The following is a 25670-nucleotide window of genomic DNA, read 5'->3' as shown; positions in this document are numbered from 1 at the left end:
CACCTAGGACAAAAAAACCACCAGCATATTTTTCTTCTTTTATTTTTATCAGTTTTGATATTACAGTTATGTTATCTGCATAAAATGAGTGGGGGAAATTTTACCTTTGAAATAACAGGGACTATTTGTAAAATGGACATTTCCACCTTTTCTTTTTTAAAATTTATTTATTGATTTTTAGACAGAGAGAAAAGGAGAAAGAGAGAGAAAAGTATTAATTTATTGTCCCACTTTTTTAAATGCATTCACTGGTTGATTCTTGTATGTGGCCTGACTGGGGATCAAACCCACAACCTTGGTACATCAGGATGATGCTCTAACCCACTGAGATACCCAGCTAAAGCAGAAACTTCTGTTTTTGAATTACTTGTCAAAACCTTGAGGAGGGTCACCTTTGAACAGAAATTCAAACTGGTCAACTAACATGAAAAGCTGCTGAACTTTACTGATTCAAAAAGTGCAAATCAAAACAATGATATACCATCCCCACCCTAAACCTTCTTGAGAAACATTTTAAGGGTTAATAACTTTCATTGCAGTTAAAGTGTAAAGAAATAGGAGCTCATACAATTCTGGTGAGAGAAAAAATTGCTAAACATTGTGGAAAATAGTCTGGCCAGATCTGTTTAAAAGGCTATGTGTATAAACTTTGATCCAGCAATCCCATGTTTGGCTATCCTGTTTATTATTTGGAATATCTGTCATTGGGGTATGGTAAAATACATTACTCTATGTAATTTATGCAGCTATGAAAAGCTAATTAAAATTATATGTAAGGATCAATCAGATATAAAAGTGAAAATAACATCCCCAGCTGGCATAGCTCAGTAGATTGAGCATGGGTTGCGAACCAAAGTGTCGCAGGTTCAATTCCCAGTCAGGATACATGCCTGGGTTGCAGGCCATGGCCCCCAGTAACTGCACATTGATGTCTCTCTCTCTCTCTTTCTCTCCCTCCCTTCCCTCTCTAAAAATAAATAAATAAAATCTTTTAAAAAAGTGAAAATAACAATTTTTAAAGTAATCTGAATAACCCATTTTCCAAAAGAAAATTTTCATATATGCATATATATGTTTGCACAAATATATAAGAAGGTGTGGAAATATATACACCAAACTCTTAACATTGGTTATCTAGAATGGGAACAGGGAAAGAATCAGAGCAGGAAAAGATTATTTTTTATTTTCTATACTTCTATATAAGCATGAATTATTTTTGTACTTCTAATCTAATAAAAAAGTTAAAGATAAAGCAAAACAATTTTAAAAATCAACTCTTTAATGAAATGACTGGAAAATCAATATAACAGTCCCCTTGTCCATACAAATCACTCTTCTCTCTCCTTAATTCCTTGTAATAGATCCTTGGATAGTCTTCAAAAACATTTTTGACATAACTGAAAATATATATTGTGGCATGGTGATTGAGAGGAAATTCAGCAATGTAATGTGGTATAAGTTAAGAAAAAGACTTTGGTGGGGATGCTAAATGTCAGCAAGAGGAGTCATGAGGTTTCTCTTCCATTGGCATCCAACAGATAAGCCCAGGGTCTACTGGAAATATCATAGCTGTACACCAGAAGAGGGGCCATGTCCACTACCTCTCCTAAATTTTTAGAGGGTAAGCCAAAAAATGGTCTTATCAGAGAGAAAAAAAAATATTGTGAACCTCAACATTAAAGGGTATGAATATCAGCTATTCAAGAAGTGCTGGGAAACACTAGGTGCCCAAAACCTGGAGGCCTTGGAACCCATGGGAAGGTAGAAACCTTCCTGTTGGTAAGAAACTCTTCTTAGTCCAGCAGTAATTTGGGTTGTGGAATTGCCCTTGTTGTTGGGATAAAAGTGATCCCAGATAGCCCACCAAACCAAAAAGAGCTGCCTATGTAGGTCTTTCTTGCACCACTCACTACCCAAATGGGATCACATTGTGCTGTAAATTATTGTTTTTACTTAAAAATATATTTGGTTGGCCAAAATGTTCACTTGTTTTTTTCCATAAGATGCCTCTAAAAGCGCTTAGTTGTCTTTAACTTCATTTGAAACAATTTTGTTACATTGTATTGTGATAGCTATCATAACCCTGTGCATTAAAAAAATCAAAATTGTTGAATTTTTGTGTAGCCATTTTAATATCAAAGATGGAAAAAATACACAACACTGTTGGCATATTATGCTTTATTATTTCAAGAAAGGTAAAAACACATTTGAAACACACACACAAAAGGAGATTTGTGCATTGTATGGAATAGGTGCTATGATTGATTGAATGTGTCAAAAGTGGTTGGCAAAGTTTTGTGTTGGAGATTTCTTGCTGGATGATGCTCCATGGGTAGGTAGACCAGTTGAAGTTGATAGTGATCAAATAGAGTCATTAATTGAGAAAAATCAGTGTCTTACCACACAGGAGAGAACCAACATACTCAAAATATCCAATCAATAAAGTTATTGGTGAAAATAAAAACTGTGTTTTTTTATTTTATGGGAAAATCTAAACGGACATTTTGGCCAACCCGGTATCATCCCATATCTGCATAAGCAGGTCTAATTCATGCCTTTATTTTTTGCATTATAATAACATACTATAATTTATTTAACCAATTCCCTATTGATGGGCATTAAGTTTTTCATTTTATTATTACTGCAGATAATGCTGCAATGAATATCCTTATAGGCAATATTTTGGCACACTTTTATTGGTGTATCATTTAGTTAAGTTCTTAATAGTGAAATTAAGAAATTCAAGTAATTTTGAATTTTGATAGATATTGCAAATTGCTTCCTAAAAATGCTGCCCTAATTTATACTAATATCAATAATACAGAGTATCTGCTTCTTCTATTTCTCCAAAAATAGGTATTATGGTTTTTTAATTATTATTTTTATTAATCATTTTTGCTATGATATATGAGACATAGAATTCCTTTGTTTTACTTTGCATTTCATTAATTATGACCAAAGTTGAGCACCATTCCATATTTCTTTTCTAGACTTATATTTCTCTTTAAGTAAGTAGCCTATTTATATCCTTAGTGAATTTTATTACAATAGTTCCCCCTTATCTAGAGAGGATACATTCCAAGTCCTCTAATAGATGCCTGAAACCACGCATAGTACTGAACCACATATATACATATATGTGTGTGTGTGTAAAATGTTTATTCCTATGATAAATTTTAATTTACAAATTAGTACAGTAAGAGATTAACAATCACAACTAATAGTAAAATAGAATAATTATAACATTATACAGTACTATAATAAAAGTTATATGAATGTTCCCTTTTTCTATCTTATTGTACTGTATTCACCATTCTTCTTGTGATGATGTGAGATGATAAAATATGGAACTGTTACCAAATGGACCCACTGGAAGCCCAGATACTCTTATCAAAACAAGTGGGGTCCCCCAGGGTCTTTCTGTAACTGTGGATTCTTTGCCCCCTGCCAAGTGTTAAGAATTGTGACTCTCAATGCCAGAGTTTGGTGAAAAGGAAAGGAACTATTTATTCAAAAATTATACAGGTTTAGAATAATGACAGAATGTTGCCATTAAAATCCCAAGTCCCTTAAAATGCCCCCCCCACACACACACTTTTTCTTTCCCCCTTTGCCCAATCAGGCTAATGAGGGTACCATATCTCAGGAAAAAGAAATAGAAGTCCATAGCTTGGCTAGACTCCCAGTTCTTTCCAGTAATCCATGCTTGTTTGGGCAGGTCTCCCATGGTTCTCAGCTCCATCAGCTATGTTGCCACCATGATCTCCAGTTCTCAATCCAAAACCACGTGGTACCTTCTCATGGCCCACCAGTGAGAGTCCTTTCACCCCTTTTCTTCCCACATGGTCTTGCATTGTCTTCCCTGTCCCTCGCAGTGGCCCACCTTTAGTTTTAAATCCCAGCTTGAAACCTCCTCCATAACCCCATTTCTGACTCCTCCTACAACCGGCTATGCCTGCCAGCACTTCCTCAGTTTTCAGCCTTTCTGGGCTGCCATAGTAAGTCCAGGCAGGTGTGGTGTGTGGTGTGGAGTGAACCACCTCCAAGCTCTCATGTAGGCCCTGTAACAGGGGGAGCTGCTTCCCAGCTACATCATAGGTTAAAGTTATGCATACCTTCTGGCTCTATTTAGGCTGGAAGACTAGTCTGCTGTTATTGATATAGAAAATAACTGTTTTTGCGTATGAGGTATGAAGCTGGCTTGTTATTACTGATATACAAAATAACTCTCAATGGCCCTGCTCCATGTCTCCCTTCCCCCAACCAGACTTGTGTGGGGGAGGATATCTAAATTCTGGGACACACCAAGTTCTGGACCCCATTACAAAACCTATTCTTGAATCTGTGTAACTACCCCTTACTTGAAGCCAATGGCTTAGTGTCACTTATTTCAGCAGATCCCTTGTGAAGTCTTGCTATAGGCTCAATGCTTTCTGGTTCAACACATTACTGTCAATTGAAACAAGTTTTATGTTCATGTCTTTAATGCCTTTTCCATCTTAACTAAGCACTTATCATTCACCACAGCCTTAACTTTTGCAGGTTGAGGTGACAGTAAAACTAGCACAGATTTCTTTTTCCCTCATAATTTCATGGACAGAAGATTTCTTCTTACTGTACATCTTAGCAACCCCAGCATACAAGGGGGAGCCCCAAAATGAAATCATTTTATAAAAAACTGTATATCTATTCTTACATGTTTAAACTTCATTCACCTTCAAAGTATCTTCCATTTGATGCAATTTACCTATCAAGATGTTTTCCCACTGCTGAAAAGAGGTTTTGAATTCATTGACTTTGATGCCTTTAAATGCTTCTGTCATTTTTTTGTTTCACCTGTTCTGCCTGGGCAAAGCATTTTCCCTTGAGGACTTTTGTCATATGGGGAATGAAACAGTCACTAGGGGCAAGCCAGTGAATAGGGAGGGTAGTGTATGGGGTTCATGCCATTTTTATTCAAAAACTGCTGAACACTCACAGCACAATGTGGGCAGGTGCACTCAAAAATCACCCATTGGGAAATGTATAAATGCATTGCATTGAAAGACTCTTCAAAAAAAATTCACTGAAGCTGAACACAGCCTCTCACAACACTGTTACAGATGGGTTCCTAGAATACTCACCTAGAGGCGGAAGCCTGTAGTGCAAGGAGCCTGTCCTCCAGAAGATAATTCTGGTTTTTGTGGGGTTCCCAATTATACACACTTTTTCTTTCCTTATTCAGTCAAGAGCTTTCACCTTCTTAATCAAAGGAAGCACTTTACAGCTTCTCTTTGGCACATCTGAATTGCTAGGATCACTTTCCTTGTGTCTCGTGTCCTTTATCAAGTAAAATAAGGGTCACTTGAACATAATTACAGTGATCCCTCACCTATCTCGGGAGTTACATTCCAGAGACCCCTGCAACAGGTGAAAATCCATGAAGTAGCAGCATTATATTTATTTTATTATTTATGTATATTTTATGGCTTTATAAACCCTTCCCACTTGCCTATAAACCTTTCCCACTCTCTTATTAACCTTTCCCACATTCTTATAAACACTTCATATGCTCTTAAACACTTTCTACACTCTTAAACCTATGTAATTTTAACAACATATAAAATTCTATATGGGTACTCACAAGTGAAATATACTGCAACTTGAATGATGAAGATCATGAATTATGTAGCTGTGCAGTACTGATGGTGATGAAGGTGATGACGATGAGATGAATGTACTGCACAGCCAAAAAGAGCATTACAGCTCTTCTGAAGGCACCACTTTATCAGGCACTTCATCAGGTGGTGCAGTATCTTTGCCCTGGGCCATAACTTCTATTTCCACTATGCCTTAAGACGTAGGCATAACTGATCTCTTCGTCTGAGTGATGAACATAGTCATGGGGAATTGTTGGCACTGCTTTTTATACACAGAGGCAGCTTTTCCATACAGAGAAATGCTCTTGAGTCCAAAGCATCTCTGAAATTGGTCAAACCAGCCCTTGCTGGCACTGAATGGGGTTGGTCTGGTGGGAGAAGCACTCGATGGTCCTGCTTCTGTGTTGTCGTCCTTGTCTTCATCCTCATCACCATCATGAACATCCATGCTTTCTGCAAAACTATCATAAAGTTTTTTGGCCTTCATCCAAATGGTGTTGGTATCCAGCGAGATATTCTTCTTCCTGCAGTCATTTATCCACAGGGCCAATGCAGACTCCATCCTCACAATGGCCTTATTGAGAAAAGTGATCACCCTCTTTGCAGTCTTGTTAAAAGTCATTGTTGCTGGATCTAAGATGGCGTCGGAATAGGAAGGAGCAGATTCGGCTTTCCTCTGCTCAGGGGAGAAAATCCTGACCAATCTATGGAGTAGAAAGGCAAGCAACTAACATATTTCAGCATTTTCGAAAACAGAGGACCAAGGATTGTGGCAGAACTGAAAGAACAAAGAACGGACCCTAAGGGGAGTGCTGCAACAAGGTAGGGTCCCAGGACAATCGTGTGGTCCCGGGGCTGCAGCCCCAGCCCCAGGGCCACTACTGGGTTTGCCATAGGGTCCCTGGGAGAGAGCCAGGTCAACTGCTCCCTCCCCAGCCGAGCAAGGTCTGAGCGGCTCTGGGAGGAATCCAGGTGCTAGCAAACACACGGGGGCTATGAGCACCTTTGGAGGCAGTGGACACCGGAGGGGCTGAGTCGTGTAGTGGACCTGGACCCCCACGGTCACCGATCTGGCTGGAGCGTTTGGCGGTGGGAGAAGCCAGGCCACTGTGGGGAGCGGCGGGCTTGAACGGGAGGAATTTCGCAAGAGGAAGGAGTGAATAGACACAGACACTGTTTGGGGAGTTCTCCTAAAGTGATCAGTGGCTACAGCCTCCCTGCTACCCAGCTGTGGGTGCGCCAGCACAGGCACACTGGCAGACTGGCGCACCGGCGCACGGGTGCACCGGCACACGGGCGCACGGGCACACCGGAGCACGGGCGCGCCTGCAGGGAGAGCATCCCCACACACCAGCCCACAGCAGTAACCCTGGGGAAAGACCTGATTCCCACAACCAGGGCGCAAGGCTGAGGAGCCAGTGCGAACTCCACTGGCCAAGGAAGAAAAGCCAAATAAGTCATCCTTCAGCCTGCCTCAACCAGCAAGAGCAGAAAAACCGGTTTGGGCAGTTTGAAATCAAGAGACTTTTTAATTTGATTCTATTTTTTTAACAATTTTTAATTTTTAAATATTTATTCTTTTTATTCTCTTTTGATTTCTTTTTCCTCTCTTACCTGATTTCTTGTTTTATTCCTTCCTCCTTCCTGTCCTCCAATTTTATCTCTTCTTCCTTCCTTCGTATGCCTTTTCTATTTTTTACATTTTAAAATTTTTTCCTAAATACCTACAAGTGAGACAAAATCCTGGATCTGTGAAAAGACCAAAGTTGAACCCAAAGAAGGGGCATCACAACAGCTGGGACAGTGAGATAAATGTCACTCTGCTATTACAGAGAACCTGCAAGTTATTGCATATTTGTATTATTATTATTTTTCCAGTGTTCCTACATCTTTTTTTAATAGTATTTTTATATCCCTCTTCTTTTTGTATAGTCTGCTTTGCCAGGCTGGATATATTGTATGACCTGACAGCTTTCCCCTGATATCTCTTTCTATACTGTATTACTAATCTACTGTCCTTTAACTCACCTGTGTCCCATTAGCACACTACTTGGTCTCTACACCCTATTCTTGTTACCTAGATCTCATAGACTCTGCCATATGAATGTTGCCATAATATTATTGTAAATACTGCTGTTCCATGCAATTGTAATTACTTCACAACACCCCCCCCCCCGAACTTAGCCCATTTCAAAGTTTCCTGAACTCTATTACTGTAGGGGTTAACTCTATTCTCTTACACACTACACCTATTTACTATCCTTTACTCTCACCTTACCACAGAATCTGACTTCCCACAACCTCCCTGCTTTATACATCCAACTCACAATCCTTCCTCCCCCAACAAGAGTCTTATCTTCTTTCCATCCTTTCTAAAAATCAGCTAGCTGGGTGGAAGATCATGGTTAACACTATACATAGTGAAAGGATCTCCTATCTCTTCCCTACTTGCTACTACTGTAAATAGCATAGAATTCTCTGTTGCTGTCTTAAACCATTTTGCCTTCCCCCTCCAACTGATGACAAAAAAGAATAGGTGGAGGAGGTGATCACCAGGATACCCACTGGAAGAGGAAACCCAACAACAAAGGAACCACTAACAGATAACAACAGACGAAGGTGAAGGAGGGAGTAGTAACCACACCAACCTCAATCCAGGACCTATCTGGAAATACAACTAAACAGTAGAGACAGTACCCAATACAAACAACTGAACAAGATTACTTTAAACCTTGTACACACAGAAGAACCAGCTTCAACACAACCTGCCCTCACCAGCACAACAAAATACAGAAGGTGGTAGACAGAGTGACCCTCATTTAACCAGCTGGTGGGAAGGAACCACCAAAGAAGGACTCAACAACAACCAAAACCCAAAGGCAAACACAAAGCCAACTTAAATGACAGCCCAAGACCAGTGAGCTTGGGAGATCAAGGAAACAGCACCACTGAAACTCACTGCTATTCTACTAAAGAAGTTCACAGCATAAACCCAGGGAGCCAGAACAGATCAATATAAGAAGCTGAGGATAACAAGAAGAGTCTCACAACCAATGGGAAGACAAAGAAATAATCCCCAAATGGAAGGAAAGGAGGAAGCCTCAGAAAGAATGCTAAATGAAATAGAGGCAATTCAACTATCAGATATTGAATTCAAAGCAGTGATTGTCAGGAAGCTCAATGAGCTCACAATGAGCTACCAGAAACTACAGGAAAGCTACAATGAACTCAATGAAAACTACATCAGCATAAAAAAGGAAATAGAAACTCTCAACAAGGGCCAAGAGGAAATGAAGAATACAATTTCTGAACTGAAGAACACAGTAGAAGGAATGAAAAGCAGGATTGATGAAGCAGAAGATCGGATCAGCCAGCTAGAGGACAAAATAGAAGAAAACACCCAGAAACAGCAAGAAAAGGAAAAGAGGCTCAGAAAAAATGAAGAGGGATTAAGGGAAATGCAAGACAATATGAAGCGTAATAATATCCGTATAATAGGGATACCAGAAGGAGAAGAAGAAGAACAAGGGATAGAAAACCTATTTGAAAAAGTAATGATGGAAAACTTCCCGAATTTGATGAGAGAAAAAGTCACACAAATCCAGGAAACACAGAGAGTCCCAATCAAGAGGAACCCAAAGAGGCCCACCTCAAGACACATCATAATTAAAATGGCAAACTTTCAAGACAAAGAGAGAATCTTAAAGGCAGCAAGGGAGAAACAGGAAGTAACATACAAGGGGGCCCCAATAAGGCTAACAGCTGACTTCTCAATGGAAACACTCCAAGCCAGAAGAGAATGGCAAGAAATAATCCAAGTAATGAGAACCAGAGGCCTGCAACCACGACTACTTTACCCAGCAAGACTCTCAATCAAGATAGAAGGCCAAATAAGAAGCTTCTCAGACAAAAGAAGTCTAAAAGAATACACCTCCACTAAACCAGTTCTGCAAGAGATGCTAAAGGGACTGCTTTAAGGAAAGAAAGGAAAAGAGAGAGTGAGAGAGGATCACATGTACATAAAAGGCAATGAATAAGTACCTATCAATAATAACCTTAAACGTAAATGGATTAAATGCTCCAATCAAAAGACACAGAATAGCTGATTGGATAAGAAAACATGACCCACACATATGCTGTCTACAAGAGACCCACCTCAGGATAAAAGATCTGCACAGTTTGAAAGTGAAGGGCTGGAAACAAATTTTCCAAGCAAATGGACAGGAAAAAAAAAGCCAGGGTAGCAATACTCATATCTGACAAAATAGACTTCCAAAGAAGGACCAAAAAGAGAGACCCAGAAGGTCATTTCATAATACTCAAGGGAAGAATTCACCAAGAAGACATAAATATTGTAAATATATATGCACCCAACATAGGAGCACCCAAATACATAAAGAAAATCTTAGAGGACTTCAAGAAAGATATGGACAGCAACACAATTATTGTGGGGGATTTTTACACCGCACTATCAAAAATGGACAGATCTTCCAAACAAAATATCAACAAAGATATTGTGGCATTGAACAATACCCTAGATGAAATGGGCTTTACTGATATTTACAGAACCCTCCATCCCAAAGAAGCTAAATACACACTTTTTTCAAATGTACATGGAACATTTTCAAAGATTGACCACATGATAGGACACAAAACAAGCCTGAAGAATTTCAAAAAAATTGAAATCATACCAAGCAATTTCTCGGATCACAAGGGACTGAAACTAGAAACCAACCCCAAGGAAAAAACCCCAAAACACTAAAATTCATGGAGATTAAATAGCATGCTATTGCACAATGAATGGGTCAAGAATGGTATTAGGGAAGAAATCAAACAGTTTTTGGAAACAAATGAAAATGAACTCACAACAACCCAAAACTTATGGGACACAGCCAAGGCAGTCCTGAGAGGGAAGTTCATAGTGATACAGGCCCACCTAAAAAAGTTAGAAATATTTCAAACAAACAACCTAACCCTATGTCTACAAGAACTCAAGGAACAACAACAAAGAAAGCCCAGAGCAAGCAGAAGGAAGGATATAACCAAGACCAGAGCAGAATTAAATGACATAGAGACTAAAAGCACAATTCTAAAGATCAATGAATCCACAGTTGGTTCTTTGAAAAGATAAACAAAGTCGACAAGCCTTTAAGCAGACTCATCAAGAAAAAAAGAGAGAAGACCCAAATAAACACAATCAGAAATGAAAGAGGAGAGATTACATCTGATACCACAGAAATACAAAGGATTGTAAGAAATTACTACAAAGAACTGTATGCCAAGAAATTTGAAAACCTAGATGACATGGACAAATTTCTAGAAAAATATAACCTTCCAAAACTCAATAAAATGGAAGCAGAAAGCCTGAACAAACCAATAACAGCAAAAGAAATTGAAGCAGTAATCAAAAAACTCCCAACACACAAAAGCCCTGGACCAGATGGTTTCACAGGAGAATTCTACAAAGCATTTAAGGAAGAACTAACCCCTATACTTCACAGACTATTTCAAAAAATCCAAAAAGATGGAAGACTCCCAAACTCTTTTTATGAGGCCAACATCATCTTAATTCCAGAACCAGATAAAGACACAACAAAGAAAGAAAACTATAGGACAATATCACTGATGAACATTGACGCTAAAATCCTCAAAAAGATACTGGCAAAACACATCCAACAGTACATTAAAAAGAGCATACTCCATGACTAAGTGGGATTCATTCCAGGTATGCAAGAATGGTACAATATTCGCAAATAAGTAAATGTAATATATCACATAAACAAAAGCAAAGACAAAAACTACATGATCATATCAATAGATGCAGAAAAAGCATTTGATAAGGTACAGCACCCATTCATGATAAAAACACTCAGTAAAGTGGGAATAGAGGGAGCATTCCTCAACATAATAAAGGCCATATATGAGAAACCTACAGCCAACATTATACTCAATGGGCAAAAATTAAAATCTTTTCCACTAAGAACAGGAACAAGACAAGGCTGTCCACTTTCACCACTTCTATTCAATATAGTACTGGAAGTTTTAGCCACAGCAATCAGACAAGAAAAAGAAATAAAAGGAATCCAAATCAGAAAGGAGGAAACAAAACTGTCACTGTTTGCAGATGACATGAGAGTGTACATAGAAAATCCTATAGACTCCACCAGAAAACTGCTTGACCTAATAAATGAATTTGGCAAAACAGCGGCATACAAAGTCAATATCTAGAAATCAAAGGCATTTCTGTACACCAACAATGAAACATCAGAAGCAGAAATCAAGAAAAAAATCCTATTTGAAATAGCAAAAAGAAAAATAAAATACCTAGGAATAAACCTAACCAAAGAGGTAAAAGACCTGTATTCAGAAAACTACATAATACTGAGGACAGAAATCAAGGAAGACACAAACAAATGCAAACGTATACCGTGTTCATGGATTGGAAGAATTAGTATCATCAAAATGTCCATACTACCAAAAGCAATTTACACATTCAATGCAATACCTAGTAAAGTACCAATGGCATATTTCACAGACATAGAACAAACACTCCAAAAATTTATATGGAACCATAAATGACACTGAACAGCTGCTGCAATTTTGAGAAAGAAGAGTAAAGTAGGAGGGATCACAATACCTGACACTAAACTATACTACAAGGCCACTGTAATCAAAACTGCCTGGTACTGGCATAAAAACAAGCACATGGACCAATGGAACAGAACAGAGAGCCCAGAAATAAACCAAAGCCTCTATGGTCAATTAACATTTGACAAAGGAAGCAGCGACATAAAATGGAATAAAAATAGCCTCTTCAACAAATGGTGTTGGGAGAACTGGACAGCTACGTGCAAAAAAATGAAACTCGAGCACCAACTTACACCTTATACAAAAATAGATTCAAGGTGGATAAAAGACTTAAATATAATGCGTGACACCATTAAAGTCCTAGAAGAGAACGTAGGTAGGAAAATCTCAGATATTGCATGCAGAAACTTTTTTGCTGACTTGTCTCCTAGAGCAAGGGACATAAAGGAAAGAATAAACAAATGGGACCTCATCAAAATAAAAAGCTTTTGCACAGCTAAAGAAAACAGTATCAAAGTAAAAAGAAAACCAACTGTATGGGAAAACATATTTGCCAATGATACCTCAGACAAGGGTTTAATCTCCAAAATATATAAAGAACTTACACAACTCCACTCTAAGAAGACAAGTAACCCAATTAAAAAATGGGCAAAGGACTTGAACAGACACTTCTCCAAGGAGGACATACAGAAAATCCAAGGACACATGAAACAATGCTCAATATCACTAGCCATCAGAGAGATGCAGATTAAAACCACAATGAGATACCACTTCACACCAGTCAGAATGGCCATCATAAACAAAGCAACAAACAACAAGTGTTGGAGAGGTTGTGGAGAAAGGGGTCCCTAGTGCCCTGTTGGTGGGACTGCAGACTGGTAGAACCACTGTGGAAAGCAGTATGGAACTTCCTCAGAAAATTCAAAATGGATCTGCCTTTTTACCCTGCAATTCCACTGCTGGGACTATATCCTAAGAACCCTGAAACACCAATACAAAAGAACATTTGCATCCCGATGTTCATAGCAGCACAATTTACAATAGCTATGTGCTAGAAGCAACCTAGATGCCCATCAGTAAATGAATGGATCAAAAAACAATGGTACATTTACAGAATGGAATTCTATGCAGCATAAAGAAAGAAGGAGCTCCTACCCTTTGCAACAGCATGGATGGAGCTGGAAAGCATTATGCTAAGTGAAACAAGCCAGGCAGTGAAAGACAAATACCACATGATATCACCTTTAACAGGAACCTATACAACAAAACAAAAAAACAAGCAAAATATAACCAAAAACACTGAAATATGGGGTAGTCTGACAGTGACCAGAGAGGAGAGAAGAGGGAATTTCAGAGGGGAATGGGTAGGGTTTACAGGAACAAATTTGGAGGACACATGGACAAAAACTAGGGGTGGGGTGGAATGGGGGGGAAGAGGGGAGGGTTGGGTGGGTGGGCTGGAATGGCAGTAGGTGGGAGAAAACTGTACTTGAACAATGATTAAAATAAAATTTAAAAAAAGTCATTGTTGCCATAGACCTAATATTCTTCTCATCTTTCTTTATGTAGGAAACAGTAGATTTGTTGATCCTGTAATGGTGGCCTATAGCCACGTAGCTTTTGCCTTCCTTTAACATGTTGAGAAGTTCCACCTTTTCTTTGGTGGTAAGCATATTCTTCTGGTGCTTGGGTTCACTGCCAGAAGCCTTAGAAGGCATAGAACATTGGGTGGCATCATAGGGCTTGAAATAAATTCAAACTTTTATGAAAATTTCACTAAAACACAACACTGCAGAGCAACACTATGTGCAGTGATCAGAGGTTGATATGCAGTGGACAAGGAGAGATGCTGAACATATGGGCACAGTGAGGGAGAGAGCAAACAGACTGATGCTATGGTCACTGAGCCAATCATCACCCAGGATACAGAACACAGTGCTGTGGTTGGTCGCCTTCCATTGCATCAGCCAATAGTGTTCCGTGTACAATCTCACATTGGCAAACTTGCACAAGTGGTAGTGGCATACTGCATTTCCATCATGTACAGTATGGTATTCATCTGCTGATGAAATACATAGTGTATTTTATTTCAATTTAATATTATTGTAATATGTTTGAGTTAACATTTTTTATATTTTTAATATTGTTTTAAAATTTTTAGGCAAAAATAGTTAAAATCATAAATATTATATAAATACCTATATACTGCAAAATCCCACAATATAGCAAAAACTCCACGATACAGAATTAGATATATATATATATATATATTTTAAAAACCGCGATATAGTGAAGCTGCAATAAGTGAACTGCTATAGAGCGAGGGACAACTATACTGTGATACTGTAACAGTCAATCTGATAACCAAGACAGAAGCTAAGTAACTAAATAGTAGGGTACATATACAGCATGTAAATGCAGGGCAAAGCAATATGTCCTGGCCAGGACAGGGTGAGGAGGGATTCAGAATGAGATTTCATCACAGCTACTCAGAATGATGTACAACTTAAAACTTATGAATTATTTATATCTGGAATTTCCCACTTAATATTTTCAAATGTTGGTTGACCATAGGTAACTAAAACTGCAGACAGTGAAACCACAGATAAGGAGGGACTACTGTATTTCATTGTCCCTCATTTTGTTTATTGGTATATAGGAGTATTTTGTAAATTAACATTTACCTATATCATATGTGTACCAATATGTTTCCCAGTTTGCCTTTTAGACTTTATTCATTTTTCACTAACAGCACATTTTATTTTTTTACATTTTAATATTTATATAATCAAATACATAACTTTTGTTTTTTTGTCCTAGTTATAAATGTCTACCAAACTTCAAGATTGTGTATAAATTCACTTGGGTTTTTCTCTTTATTTTAGTACTTTCATGACTTATGTTTACATATTTGACTCATCTGAAATTTGTTTCGGTGCAAATTAAGAGGTGTGAATCCATGTTTATTTCTTTTTGTTATCAGGTGTCCTGGAAGAAAAATTAACCTCTAGGTATGATATGTATGTTTACATAACATATATAACATACATAACATGCATATCTATGATGTTAAGTTTATATAATAATCTAGTTAAATATAAGGAATTTAATTTGCTTAAATATTTTCGTTCATCCAGAATGGACCATGTTAAATCATTCACCAAAAATACCGATATTGATTATTTTGTTTTTATACACAGGAAGTAGGTTACATTTTTACAGTGTATAGACTTCATTTCATATTTTAAAGCTTACACTACTAATGCCATTGACTCTTTGACTCTTATCTATTATGCTTATTTAGACAAAATGACTTTGATTTCTTAGGGCATTTAATTTCCCACAACTAACGTCAGGGTGGAGTATAGTCTTCTTGATTTAATTTTTGTAAATTAAATAAGCATCCATATAATAAAACCTAAAATATTGCCATGGCAATCCAGGCCCTGATCCGCATACATAGGGAATTATTTTCATGAACACACTACAAGCAAGAATAAATAAGGAGCAACGCAGAAATTCACATTTTATTGTGCAAGGAACCTACATGTAGCTACTCTTAATCAAAGAGGGTGATTAAAACAGTTCTTACTTAACATGAAGAACACATCATCAAATGGTTTTATATACCCTTAAATTATTTTTCTATGAATTTCCTTCTAATGAATTCTATACTTAGAGAGATTATCAGGCATGTTTCCTTTTTCCCTTCTTTTCATCCTTTCATCAAACCTGCTTCCAACTCAACATGTGCTTTTTGTTGTGCTAGTCTTCTGTATATGTAAAGGGAAGACTTTGGACAATTCCTCCTTTGGGTGTTGTATGCAGATAGAACTAGATACCGACCTATATTTATCTCTCATTTATGATCCCATTTCTGGACCTCAAAAAGTCACAGAGCCACAGAATCCAGTCATTTCCATTATACTCTATTGTCTTAAAATATCAATAATTAAGAACTGGCAATCTATTTTTCAATTATCTATTGTTCTGATTATTTAATAATATATACAATATGATGTTTGGTAAATACCCTATTTTACTCCATTTGAGTAATAGTGAAAGCTTCTTAAGAGCATACACATCTGAAAGAAAGCACAGTGTGCAGAAGAAAGCCAAACCCTACTCACTGAAAATATCACCACAGTTTTCCATTACCCTCTTTTTAGGGTGTTGAGAAAGGCAGAAAACCTCTGTAAGTATGCAAGCCATCAGATCCTGCCGTGGACTTCCCACCAACAGAATTGTCATACTTAGCTTTGCATAATGGAAAACACAAAAGGATGGGGCTCTGACCTTTGAGTTAAGTTACTCTATTTGACACCAAAGGGGTCAGGTTTCCTGAAATTTTTAATGAACTACCTGAATAATTTGGTACCAAGTAAATTCAGTCAAAGGGATAAAATCACTAGTGGTTCTAAAAGTTTCTTAACTTCTCTGTACTTTAGTTTCCTCTTTTAATAGCAACAAAAAGACCCTGTATCACAGGGTTGATAATTAAATTATATATATAGTGCTTGGCACAATGCCCAGTATAGTAAGTACTCAACAAACAGTTGCCTAGTATCATAGTTATTGAGGTGCAATGAAATCAACTGGAGAGCTTGTTAATATGTAGATTTCAAGCACTGCCCTAGACCTACTGGATAAGCAGCTTTGGGGTAGAAGCAAGACATCTGCATTTTCATTAAGCATCCCAGGGCATTTGAACAGATAGCTCAGGAAACCCACTCTTTGAGAAATAGTTAACTAGTCACTGCAATGACTAGTTGTAGCCACAAACTACATACACTTTTACATATGAATAACTGATAAGTAATAGTTATTATTGACACTCCTCACATTCAGCACAACCAATTATTTGACAAAGTGTCTGAACATCAACCCCTAATCAAAGAAAGATAAAGAGAATTATCACATCGTTTTCCCCCACAAAAAATAGAGTATCACAACATCAAATTCTTTAAAGTTAAAAAATGACAATAACAAAAACCATTGTAAAATTTAAACAAGCAATTAAACACAAACACAACATGACAGTTCTTAGGGCTTATGCAATCTGAAAGCAGTGGTGAGTACTGTGGAATGATAATTCCATAAGTAAAGGCATCTATGTATCTCCTACCTACATTGACTTAACACATGTTGAAACTTGCAAACAATTCTATACTCAATAAAATAATCTTTGTCAAGTCCCATTAGTGCAATATATCTAATGGGCTAGGCACAGATCCTTATGATATTATGGATATTGTACCATCATGTTCTTCAAAGGAAATAAGGCATGAAATCAGAGACAGATGAAAATGGAAAACCTCAGAATACAATGCTATGATAGCAAGATTTAATCCTGAAAGTGAAATCTTATTCAGATGACTACAAAATTTCTTTAAGATATATAACCTATAATACTTGCCATAGTCCTCCCATCTGCCTCTCCCTGCATCCCCCAATCCCTCAAAAAACCTGTACAGCTACTATAGGGCTGTATTGATATTCCCCATTCAGGTAAAGAGTGTTTCTATCCCTGGCTCCAGAATTCTATTTTTAATAACTCTCAATCACAGTATCAGATTCATATTAATATTTCAAATCACAACTATAAAAAGAAATCATTAGCATATGTTAACATGCAAGTTAAGAGGAGGAGGTATTTAGTGCCCCAGAAACTCTCTGCATTATTGTAAACAAGCCCTAACACTGAAATAGGGTGGCTCCTGAGAAGACTAACACTGAAACCAGATGCTAATAGTTTCTGTTTCTCTAGGGGTTTTTTTTTTTTTGGTGTTTTTCAGTAGATAACATCAGACCTCCTCACAATACTCTAGAGACCACCAGACCTAACTAGATCAAATTGGTCCAGAGGTTTTAACAAGCACAGCTAACAGCAACATGACCCCAAGTTGACCTCAATAGCATAGGGGATCTAAAATTCACAGAACTCAAGTAACAGGTACTGCTTTTTGCCATCTGGAACCCTTTAAAAAGTGAGAGGACCATCAATAAGGAAGACCTGGTGCCTAGACCAAACATGGACACTTAGAAGATTGATCAATTAAACTCCACCAGACTGAAATTATTTTGTTCCCTCCTGCCTTCTTGCACATTCCTACCTTAGATGGCTTAGTTCCAAGACTATCCAATCAAACCTGTAAACTAAAATTAATGAATATGTATAGCCTCTCCTCACCTTATTCTTTAAATTTGCTTAAATTAAAATCTTTACCTGAGGAGACCAATTTGAGCCTTGTCACTGGACTACTTGTAAGGCTACCTCACATTTTTTAAAATGTTTTTCTCTGCAAAAAAAAATCTGTTGCTTCATGCACTAGCTTCTCTACATGCATCGGGCAAAGGACCCATCAACTTTGGTCAGTAACTCATTGTTAATTTGCCTCTCTTCTACGTTCCTCGCCCATCATCTGTGCCTGAGGTATACACTGGTGCTTCTCTTCTCCCACCTAACTCTCTTCTCTTAAACCTTTGATTAGTTCATCATGTTTTCAACTTTAGGACAGTTGAAGATACTTCGCTAAAAACAATGGCTTTGGTGGCAGGCAGAGTTTGGTTTGAATTTCACTAGTAACAATTTTTAGTGATGGAATTTGGGGCAAATTATTTAATCACTCTAACTCAATTTTAGTGCCTGTAATTTCTTTTTTTTAAAATAAGGCAAAGTGAAAATAAATGAGATGATATGTTCAGGACTCAGAAAAACACCTCAATAAATGATAGATATTGTTTCCTCAATGCTCATTCTTGTTCTTATTCCCATCTTAAAGAGTCATACCTAGCTACGCCCTGCATTTACTTTGCTGTGACCTTTCTGATCCTGAACTCCTCCTTGATTCTGGCCTCTTCTTCTGACAATGGCATGATAAATAAGAAAAGTCCTTATAGCATATTAGATGGTAATAAATTATGATTATTTCAAAATACATGTATCTAACACATGATGGCATTAGCCGGCTAATCAAGATATACAGCTAATTTATCCAGCTAATTCAAACTAACAAATCATTAGATGGGGACCTCAGCTCAAGAATGCTTTTATATCTCTATGGATCAGTGACCTTCTCAAAAGATAACGATTCAAAATCAGAGGAGTTTTCATATCATTCAGTATAGTAAGTTCTCTGCAACTTACTAAGTGCTCTGTGCACAAAGGGAACAATTCTGTCATATGTGTGCAAAATTGCCTCTCTGCTAGTGTCTTCTTGAAATAAGACTGGCTTTGAAAGTATTTCTGAACCTAGGCATAGATTTCCTTCACTACACCAAGTTCCCCAAGGGCAGGGAATGTGTCTCTTTTAATTTTTAACTTCAGGATTTAGCATGCTAAGCAAACAATTAATTCATTGAATTCATTTATAGAATTCTGGCTCAACTTGGAGCCAGAGAGACATTGGAGCCATTCTGGAGATTGATTTTTTAGATACTTGCACCAAAACCTGACAATAATTCTGAAGAGATTTTTCTAGTGGGCTGCACCAAAGGTCTCTGAATAATTCCTAGCATCTAAACTGAGGCTGTTCTCTTCTTTTCCTTCTTTCCTTATTAAAATGAGGTGGGGAATAATTTTACTATAAAGATCCTTTTTAATTATTTTGGTATATTTGCAAGAAATGGGTGTAGATGAAGCCCTAAACAAAATCTGTGGTTTTCTTGATGTTTCTGGTTCTTATAAGTGCATTGTCAAGCTTTTCCAATAATTTTTGATAAAGGAATTTATTTATATTAAGAGAGGAGGCATTTAACACATTTTTTAATATTCTTGCTATTGACAGAAAGATTTAAAGTTTAGTTCTCAAGTATCTCAGGATCAGATATAAGTCTTGCTCTAAACTACAAGAGTCTCCTCTGACACAGATCAAAATCTGAAGCATAATGGCCATTCATGTGACTCTGGTATAGTGGTAGAGAGCCTTCCATGATGAAAGAAGTTCATTTATTCCCAATGATGCCTGTTTCCTGGTCCATATATGAATCTTGACTCATGGCTTGATTGTTTGTTTGGTTTAGTCTTGTGAATCTCACGGTTCTTAGTATTTTCTCTTAACCTACACTAATGACATCTAATACAATTGTCCACTAATAATCCAGTAGGAGGATATTTTACTTGTGCAGGGTGTCTAATGACACTCCACGACATTTTCATCCAGTTCTCATCTGTATATCAAACTTAAGATGCCCAAAGCAATCTTTATCTCCCATTCTAAACTTGCTCCTCCCCTATTTTCCTTATACTTGCTTACATCCTCTCATTATCAAGGCTGAAAATATCAGAGTAATCTTTGGCCTTTCTCTTTCCCTTACCTCACTAATCCAATCAGTTAATAAATCCTGATGATTTTATCCCTTTTGTATCCCTCTGATACAAAATTTACTTCAAATTTCTAATGCTATTATAATCCACCCAACTAATTTAATACAATAAATATTTACTAGATATGAAGTTGTGTCAGGTACCTCAGTAAGATTAAGGATGCAAAGATGAATATAACCTACTCTCTACTCTCGATTATCTTCAAGCGCTGTGGATATTAGTATAGAAGTCTTATAATGAAGTGATGTGTCCCTGAAGGGATGGTCAATTCCCCCTGAGGTTGGTGAGAAAAGTCTTCACAGAAGACCTACAAATAGAACTGAGTGTGGCAACTTCTGGCTAAGATGGAGGTGTAGATAGATATGCTTTGTCTCCTTGAACAACCAAAAGAAGAACAACAACAAATCTAAAAACAAAAACCAACCAAAACTGCCAGAAAATCAAACTGTATGGAAGTCCAACAACCAAGGAGTTAAAGAAGAAATATTCATTCACACTGATAGGAGGAGCAGAGATGGGCAGCTGGGGCAGAGAGGATGCATGGAAAGGCAGTGGCGGGAGGACTGGGTAGTCCCACATTTACATGCAGATAAACCAAGAGGAACAACTGTGGAGCAAGACAGACTGTGCAAGTCAGGGTTCCAGCCAAATAAAAGAAAGCCTCAAAAACCTCTAGCTGTAAAAACCTGTGGGAGTAATGACAGTGTGAGAATCTCCCAGCCTCACAGGAGAGTTTCTTGGAGAGACCCACAAGGTTCTAGAATATACACAAATTCACCTACCTGGGAATCAGCACCAGAAGGGCCCAATTTACCTGTGGGTAGAGGGTGAAGTGACTGAAAGCTGACCGAGACCCCAGCAAGTAGTATTGTTCCCTCTGACCCCTCCCCCACAGACAGCACCACAAGGCAATGACCTGGGTACCCCGCCACAGGGAATACCTAATGTTCCACCCCTTACTACATAATAGGTGTGCCAAGAGAAAAAAAAATATGGCCCAAATGAAAGAGCAGATCAAAGCTCCAAAAATAGAACTAAGTGATGAAGAGATAGCCAACCTATCAGACACAGAGTTCAAAACACTGGTAATCAGGATACTCACAGAAATGGCTGAGTATGGTCACAAAATAGAGGAAAAAGTGAAGGCTATGCAAAGTAAAATAAAGAAAAATACAAAGGGAACCAATAGTGAAAGGAAGGAAACTGGGACTCGAAGCAATGATTTGGAGCAGAAGGAAGAAATAAACATTCAACCAAAACAGAATGAAAAAACGAGAATTCAAAAAGAATGAGGAGAGGATAAGGAACCTCCCAGACAACATTAAACTTTTCAACACTGGAGTCATAGGGGTACCAGAAAGAGAAGAGGAATAGCATGAAATTGAAAGCTTATTTGAACAAATAGTGAAGGAAAACTTCCCTAATCTGGCAAAGGAAATAGACTTCCAGGAAGCCCAGGAAGCCCAGCAAGCCCATAGAGTCCCAAAGAAGTTGGACCCAAGGAGGAACACACCAAGGCACATCATAATTACATCACCCAAGATTAAAAATAAGGACAGAATCTTAAAAGCAGCAGGAGAAAAGGAGACAGTTACCTACAAAGGAGTTCCCACATGACTGTCAGCTGATTTCTCCAAGGAAACCTTATAGGCAAGAAGGAGCTTGAAAGAAGTATTCAAAGTCATGAAAGGCAAGGACATTCAAGATTCCTACATCCAAGATTCCTCTATCCAGCAAAGCTATCATTTAGAATGGAAGGGCAGATAGAGTGCTTCCCAGATAAGGTCAAGTTAAAGGCATTCATCATCACTAAACCCTTATTATATGAAATGTTAGAGGAACTCTCCTAAGAAATTGAAGAAAACAAAAACTATGAACAGTAAAATAACAACAAACTCACAACTATCAACAACTAAACCTAAAAAAAGCTCAACAAACTAAGCAAACTAGAGCAGGAACATAATTGTAACAGAGTGCAGCCAATGCGGGGACCCCAAATAGGGATTCGTAATGGGGCCAGAACTCAGGGTGTCCAGGAAATATCAGAACAATGTATATGGGATTCTTCACCCCCGAAGGTGTGAGCTGGGGGATGGGACACGTGGAGCAGGGCCATGGAGAGCTGTTTTGAATAGCAACAGTTTTGCAGCTAACCTCTGGCATGGTCATTTAACATATCTATAACCTTTAACTGGTTTCATAGATATGTTAAACAGCTGTGGCCATGTTTTGAGTCAGGGGGATGGGAGTGACTTCAACTCATTATGTAACTGGGAGGTAACTCCCCCTGGTTACAGAGCCTGCGTAAGAGCTTGGAGATGATTGACTCCACACCACAGGGCCACACCTGCCTGGACTTACTATGGCAGCCCAGTAAATCTAGAAAAATATGGGAATGTTGGCAACTATAGCCAATTGTGGGAGGAATCCAAAATGGTGTGGCAGAGGAAGATTGGCACTGGGATTTAAACTCAAGAGCAGCAGCCATGCGATATCTTTTTGGGACCAAGTGGCTTGGACAAAGGAGGATCACAAACTTCTGTTTATTTTTCTGAGATACAGTACCCCAGATTGGGCAAAGGGGGAAGGAAGGACTGTGTGTTTGTGGGTATTCTAAAGGACTTTGGGATCTCAATGAACACATTAGGTTGTTACTCTTAAGTTTGTATAACTCTTTAAATAAATAATTCCTTTCCTTTTCACCAATCTCTGGCATTGAGAAACATCTTTCAGGCAAGGTGAACCTAGTACATAGTGGGGGACCCCTGGAACACAAGGGTAGGTCCATTTGGTAATAGTATATTATTCACCACCCCCTCTGGGTCTGTTCTGTAACAGAATCACAGAAATAGAGATCACATGTAGGGTTATCAGCAAGGAAGGGTGGGGAAGAATGGGGAAAAAGGTGCAGGGAATAAGAAGCATAAATAATAGGTACAAAACAGACAGTGAAAGGTTAAGAATAGTATGGGAAATGGAGAATCCAAAGAATTTATATGTATTATCCATGGACATGAGCTAAGATGGAGGAATGATGGTGGGAGCAGGGTATAGGGTGGAAGGGAATAAAGGGGAAAGAAAAATGGGACAACTGTACTAGCATAATCAATAATATATACTTAAAAAGAACTGAGTGTGTTTATTCTTATTCAATTAAAGTTTAAATATAGAACTGAAGGTGGGGAAGTTATTAAAAACAGAGAAAAAAGTGTGGAAAGAATAATGTATAGCAGAAGGGCATTTCAGTAGTGATAAAGCTGGAGACATTGGCAGGATAGAGATCATGGAAAGCCTTGTAGCCATACTAAGAACATTCTCCTTCATCCAGTTGGTAATGTAGAGCCATTGAACAATTTTAAGTAAGATAGTATTTCTTTCAGAAATAAACAGGGTTTTGTTTCAGAAACATAACTGTGGTGACAGATAAACAAATGGATTAGAGATGTGAGAAGATTTGAAGCAGATAGATAAGTTAGAATATTATGGAAGTAGTGCAAGAGTGATGATTATGGTTTAAAGTAAGGCTGTAATAGTGAAGATTATTAAGAGGGGACAAATAAAGTTCAAGGGGTGTAAAGTTTATAATTCATTTCTGGTGTCTACTCTGGGTCATATTCATTATAGTTGGAAATATAGGAAGGGAATTAGAAAAAATCATTTTATCTTTAAACAAGCTGAATATGAGATTTGCTTGGGCATATATGTGGATAGATTAAGCAGAAAATCCTGAATCTCCTGAAGTTCAAGAGAAAAACAGAGATCTCAATTTTGGAATCATTGATACATAAGTAATATTATAAGCCATGAAAATGGTTAACATTACCCATTATGTTAGTTAGGTGTAGGTTTGGCCAAAAGTGACAGAAAATCCAAAATAAGAGTAGCTTAAATATAAAAAAAATATTTCTCTATCTGAAGGTAGACAGTTCAGGGCAGCTATGGTGGATTCTCAAAGTTATGAGAAATATAGGCCCTTTCCATGAGCTGTTCCATCATTCTCAAGCCATTGCTTTTACTTCATGATCCAAAATAACTGCTTGAACTCCAACCATCATATCTGCATTTCAGCAAGCATGAAGAAGAAAGGAGAGAAAAAACACCCCTATCTTATGAGAGTGCTTTCTGCAAATTGTGTATAATATCTCCACCTAATTTCCATTGGCCATGCAGTTTATGGAGTCATGATTAAGGGAGTCAGGTTGCAGGGAGTTGAAAAGTAAATATAAGGGAAGAAAATGGAGACATCAAGTAAAGAATACTTTTGGTAAATTTACTTTTTAAATAAAAAAAGTGAAAGCCATACATATAGGGATTTTTTTTATGTTTTACATTGGGAGAGGTTTATGTGTGTAAAGTACTGAAGATGATCCTTTAGAAACAATGAAACAGCAGAGTTAGTTTAGCTAATAGAGTAAGGTCATCATTTCAGAGAGAACAGAAAGAAATAGGAAGAAGATGACAGGTGGAAAAAATCAAAGTTGGAGAGAAGAAACTGCTCTTTCTAGGAGTGAAGAGAAATTGGAGTTTAGGTCTAGCATTTCAGAGTTTGAAAAATATTTGCAATATTTCAAATGTTTAAGTACTGGTATATTTAAAAAAATGAAGAAATGACAAAACTGGTTGCAGAAACAGTAAGGTTTATTTTCAAACACTCAGTAATTTAGTAGAAGGATTACCTTATCTTACTTTTAGTCACTGTTTCCAGTATATACCCTGAACTTCCTAATTTCCATACCTTTGTTCTCACTACTTCCCACCTGGATTGCACATCAGCACCCACTCAAAGTCCAAAATCAAATTCAAGTGCCATTTCCTATGTGCCTCCTCTGTTTCCTTAACTGGAAATTATTTCTTCATTCTGTGAACTTCTTGAGCACTTACATACACCTATCTTTTATCACTTAAATTTTTCAGTTTTGATTTACAGTTAATTTCATATAGGCTTTATATTCTTTCATATTAATTGCTTTATCAAATTTGTACCCCAGTTAAATTCATTCATCTTCCACACTACTAGAACAGCTCTGTACCTCAAAAATGATAATAAAATATTTATATAGGTCATGGAAGGAGCTAAGGTTTCCCTTTATGAATCTTGATAATTTTCAACCATGATC

Source organism: Phyllostomus discolor, chromosome X, assembly GCF_004126475.2.
Source record: "Phyllostomus discolor isolate MPI-MPIP mPhyDis1 chromosome X, mPhyDis1.pri.v3, whole genome shotgun sequence".
In the NCBI taxonomy this organism is placed as follows: domain Eukaryota; kingdom Metazoa; phylum Chordata; class Mammalia; order Chiroptera; family Phyllostomidae; genus Phyllostomus; species Phyllostomus discolor.
Note: the sequence above shows the minus strand (reverse complement) of the source record.